Consider the following 5,371-nt stretch of genomic DNA (forward strand, 5'->3'; position numbering starts at 1 on the left):
GGTCACGGGCTTAGCTGGTCAAGACCCTCGCGTGAGCTGCTAGAGTGGAGCAGACATTCAGGAAGCTTCAAAAAAGCAAACAATTCACAGCTGAGGTTGAATATGGGCCACGGAGGAATGATGCTGGAAAAAGGCCTGCCCTGGAGTCCTTGGCTCAGACGGCCGGCTGGGCGTGGCCTCTGGGCCAGACCTGAGTTCCCCGTGACAGGCCGGAGCCAGGAAAGGCCGGCAGAGGGCGCCAGGGGCCCAGAGGACAGCCTCTCCGGGTGCCCAGGGCTCGCTCGGTCTCATTCCGCTTGTTGGAGGCCAGTGCTGCGCCGTCTGTCTGCTTTGTAAGAACCTCCCAACGGTCACACTCGGGGATTTTCATCTCGTGGCCGCCTCTGCAGCCCAGCCCGCTCCTGCAGCTGGGTGAATGTGTTATTGCCAGGGGTGGAAACCGAGTGGTCGGGAGAGGGGCTCGTCCCAGTGCCAGGGCCTAAGGCCAGGGCCTAGCCTGGAAAGAAAACAGCAACATTGCCTCTTCGATCCATCCAGCGGGGGTGGGGCGGAGTCACATCCTGCAGGCCCAGGAGGGGCTCTTGCTTCCGATCAGAGCAGGACAGTGGCGTGTCCCTCTCACACGTCCTCCCGTGTCCGTGCTGCTAATGTTTACTCACACTCATCCCTCTGTGCGAGTTTACTCACACTCAGCCCAGGCAGGTGCTACGGGGCTCATTCCAGTGCGTTCTCAGCTCAGAGCCCTCTCTGGCCCTTGCTGTTTTAATCAGGTTTACCAGGTACTTCTGCCTCTTTGTGCTTCTGAATTGTTCTTGTTTGTTTGTTTTTGTTTTTTAATAGAGATTAATATTTGGCTGCGGCCGAGGGTGCAAACAGAGCATCTCATATGTCCACAACTAGAAAAGAAATCGTTTTTACAAATGTCCCGTGGTGGCACAATAACAAAGCGTGAGGTTTTCTGGCATGTGCAAAACTGTCACGACAACCCTGATTATCTAGGTTAGGGCCGAAGTCCTGCTATTTTAAATTAAATAAAAGAATAACTTTTCTTCTTGCGCGTTTGATAAATTTATCGTCTGTGATGCGGGGAGGTGCGGCGAGGTGGCTTAGACCATCCTGTGCTCTGGGGGCCTCTCCAGAGCCGCCTCTGTGGGCAGATGTAGTCTAGTTAAGTGGCCGCCCTGCTGGTATAGCTTCTCCCGAGTTTGCCTGATAGGATCACAGGCGTGGGGCTGGGGGCTTTAGAATACAGATTCCCAGCCCTGTCCCACATGAGGATCCACAGGTCCTAGTCCTGGTTCCCAGGATCCACAGCTCAGGGCTAAACTCTCACGAGTGTGACACTCACGCACTCGGCACTCAGGCATTGACCCTGACGTCCTTCCTGCATCCTCTTATCATAAAGTGCCATGACCCACCGCGACGTTGGCTGCAGGCTTCCCAGTGGGCAGGGACAGCTGGGACACGAGGGCTGTCATCTGAGGTGAGCGGCCTTCCAAAATCAGCCCATGGAGCCGGCTGCCTGGCTCTGTGTGCAGCCCCTGGGGCCCCGCCTCCCAGCTGTTTCTTTAACTGCTACATCTTGGGAACTTTACTCCCCAAAAGTGCTGCTTGTTTATTTGTTCCACTTTCTGGATATTCTGAAGTTAAAAAATACATTATCAAGAGAGGGAGAAGACAAGCCACAGACTGGAAGGAAATTTTGGCAAAAGACACATCGGTGTATGAATGTGAGATGATGAATGTTCACTAACCCTTTTGTGGTAATTATTTCACAATATATGTAAATCGAACCATCATACTACACACCTTAAACTTACGCAGTGATAGATGTCAATTATTTCTGAATAAAACAGGAAAAAAATGCTCTATGAGTTAAAACAACAATGAGATACCGAATGCTGGTGAGGACATGGAGCAGCAGGATCCACCCTTTGCTGGCGGGGACGCACAGTGGTCCTGCCGCTTTGGAAGATGGTTTGACCGTTTCTTACAAAACTAAATATGCTCTTACTCTTCGATCCAGCGAGCACACTGCTTGATATTTACCTAAACTTGAAAACTATGTCCACACAAAAACCTGCACATGGATGTTTATAGCAGCTTTATTCATAATTGCCAAAACTTAGAAGCAGTCGAGCTGTCCTTGAGTAGGTGAATGGATGAATAAACTGTGGTCCATCCAGACAACAGAAATGAACTATCAACCCATGAAAAGACATGGAGGAACCTTAAATGCATGTGACTAAGTGAAGGCCCACCCGAAAACACTATATGCTTGATGGTTCCAACTACGTGACGTTCTGGAAAAGGCAAAACTATCTATGGACACAGTAAAAAGATCAGTGGTTTCCAGGGGTTAGAGGATAGGGGATTTTTAGGGCAACGAAACCATTTTGTATGATACTATAACGATGGCTACTTGTCAATGCACATTTGTCCAAACCCAGAGAACGTCCGACACCAAGGGTGAACCCTAATGTAACCATCTGGGTGATGATGATTAACAACAGAAAAATCCTGAGCTGTTCCAAATTATAGCAGCAAAAGAGATAAAGAGTGGTTGGCCGGTTAATGGCTGTGGGCCAGCTCACGAAAGGCCCCTCTCATTCCTGAATGTATGTTGAAGCTTTGATTCAGCCTCTAGGCACCTGTTAGCCAATCACGAGGCGCCACTGCATTCTGCATATTCGTGAACTTTTAGGACTACTGTCTGTAACCAATCAAAAGTAGTAAATATTTCTTCCTTACAGATTTACAGACCTATCATAGAACTGCTCCCTCCACTTTTTCCCACCCCCGTTATTTGTAGCCACTATAAATTCTTACATCTTTCTTCCCCAACACATAATGTATGGAAGAGCCTGTCAGCTCCAGGACAGAGGACATGTCTGCCTTCTCCATCTAGCCGGGCTGCTGGCGGTGTAGAGTGCGCGTTCTGGGACCCGGTCTTTTCCTGGCTGGCATGTGGCTCAGTAAACCCTTTCTTTCCGAAAAGCTTTCGGCCGCGGAAGTTGTTTTGTTTAACGGATGTGTCAGTGTAGCTTCGTCCTATGTAGCAAATGCACCACTCTTCTGGGGGATGTTGATGACGGCAGAGGCTCTGCGTGGGGCAGGGCAGGGGGTACATGGGAAATCCCTGTATCTTGCCCTCAGTTTTGTTGTAAACTTAAAACTGATCTAATTGCAGTTTCAGCCTCTCCCAGAAACATAATCTTAATCAATTAGTCTGGAATTTTCTGGTCCAGCACCGGTAAAGTCATGTCACGTGGGACCTCTCCCTACCCCATAGAAAGAAGAGGTGACCTAAATGATTAAAACCCTTCCTGTTCCCTTCCGCCATGACGTCCTGGCCCCAAAATAATCCTTTTTCTGTTATCAATAGCGCCCTTGCCCCACTCTACTTCCTGTAAAAAAACCTTCCATTTTGTGCAACCCTTGGAGTGCCCTTCTAGTTGCTAGATGCTGCTCTATTCATGAATCACTTAATAAAGCCAATTCGATTTTCACATTTACTCTGTTGAATTTTGATCTCTTTTTTCACAGATCAAAGAGTTTTGAGTGTGAAATGTCACTCGATGCTTTCTAGTAAAGAGCTGTTGAGTGTACGAACCTGGAGAAGGTATTTATCCGCTGAGATGGACTCCCCATGGTCAACCGAGGGCCCGAATTTTATAAACGAGTCTTGTGGCCATTTGCTAACGGGGCCTCTCACGTACTCTGTACACCAGGGAAGAACCACAGCCCGAAATTTCAGCTTCTCCCACCATGCCCTGCTCATTTATGTTGTCCGATGCAGGAAGCCCTGTTCTAATCTTCTGACCAATGGACTGAGAGACCTGCCTCATCCAATCAAAACTATCTGCATTATATCTTCATTTGCATCTATATCAACCAATCAGAACTGCACACTTTGGAAGCCTCATTTCCATAAATTTGGAACTAGGGCGAGAACTTTCTCTGTAAAAGACGGCTTCCCCTTCGTCTCAGAGCAACACAGTTCGAGGTGCTACCTGAGTCAGTGTCTCCTGGGTTGTATGTAGCTCTTTTTGCTCAGATAAATGCTTTTTTATTCTTTATTACAGTCTGAAATTAAGTTTGGTTTACAAGTGTTTCCGAGACGTTCTCAGCATGAACAGTAAAGTTACTTGACGCTTATATCTTTCTGGGCCAGAACCTCCCGAGAAGAGTAAAGGGATGTGGCTGAAGGCAGCCATGTCTTTATCAAACCGCATGCGGCAGACAGGCTTGCCCGAGGAAAGAGATCCGGAGAAACAGTTAAGCCCAAGAACCGGGTTCCTGGGCAATGAGGCTCCACCCTTTATATCACCCTGGGCAAATAATTGTGAGCTCTCTTAGCCTTGGTTTTATCTAAAATGGGGATAATGAGACTGATATGAGACCAGATGCTTAGTACAACACAGTTCTATAAACCCCAGCAGCCAGTATTATCAGTTAGCTTTTCTTGATCTAAGTGACACTGAAGATTCAGCTCCCTGCCCCACCCCACAGAGCTGGTTCCACCCCTCTGTTTCCAGTGGCCCCAGGCCCAGCCTCAGCAGACAGTCCTGGGTGGCCCCCGGAAGGAAGAATTTTAATTCTCGTTGGGCAGTCTCTGTTTAGCAAGCATATTGGGGATGTCTCCTGACCATAATGCCAGATGTGCAAGCAGATTCTCCCTTCCTCTAATCCTCCCTGGAGCTTCGCTTCTCCTGGACAATGAATATGTGGATTTGCCTGGCCCCACGGCAGGGGGAGCTCCTCACGTACCAGCAGAGAAGACCTCTCTGCAGCCAGCATTTGTCTTCTCCCTGCCTCTCACCCCACCACTGCAGGGGAGAAGCAGATGGTGAGAGGCGAGTGCTGAGTGCTTTCTGAGGTTAGCCAACCAGCTACCACGTGAGCTGGGAGGAGAGGCCTGAGGACGTGCCTGGCGGGGGGTGCGTCTGCCTGCCCGGCTGGGTGCCCTGGGAGGAGTCCTCGATGCCGCATTTGGAAAAAGCAAAAAGCAGAGCTGCTCAGACCTTGGGAGAGCTGGAAGCACCTGGGCTCCTGGTTAAAATGCAGGGGTGGGGCCCGAGAATCTGCATTTCTAACAAGGTCCCAGACCAGAGGCCTGGAGGAACTCCAGTCCCGGGGATTTTAAGAGAGTGGGTTGGTGCTCGTGTCTGGGCAGCCCCTGCGGAGCCCCTGGTAGGGGGCTCCTCAGAATCCCAGGTTGCAAATCCCAGTGTGCTAGATGCCGTGGGGGCGCAGCGAATGTTCCACAGTGGCTGGACGGGGTGGGGAGGAGAAAGGGGGCGTTGGTGTCTAGCCTTTGCTGACATCTGCGATGTTCCCTCTGAGGCTGATTTCAAACAACGGTAGGGAA

At 49.8% G+C, this 5,371-nt stretch overlaps 1 protein-coding gene and 1 long non-coding RNA gene across 2 annotated transcripts in view; one reads left to right on the forward strand and one right to left on the reverse strand.

The window, feature by feature from the left end:
• Positions 1 to 5,371, forward strand: part of SLC2A5 (solute carrier family 2 member 5) — a 49,487-nt gene that overhangs the window by 16,015 nt on the left and 28,101 nt on the right. The window lies entirely within an intron of this gene.
• The window catches only part of LOC112481770, a 9,433-nt gene continuing 4,101 nt past the window's right edge, over positions 40 to 5,371 (reverse strand). The window contains exon 3 of the long non-coding RNA XR_003047029.1: positions 40 to 1,640. This is a non-coding gene — a long non-coding RNA (uncharacterized LOC112481770). The remainder of the gene's footprint in view (positions 1,641 to 5,371) is intronic.

The sequence above is a fragment of the Pteropus alecto genome, unplaced genomic scaffold, assembly GCF_000325575.1.
Source record: "Pteropus alecto unplaced genomic scaffold, ASM32557v1 scaffold125, whole genome shotgun sequence".
NCBI classification, from domain to species: domain Eukaryota; kingdom Metazoa; phylum Chordata; class Mammalia; order Chiroptera; family Pteropodidae; genus Pteropus; species Pteropus alecto.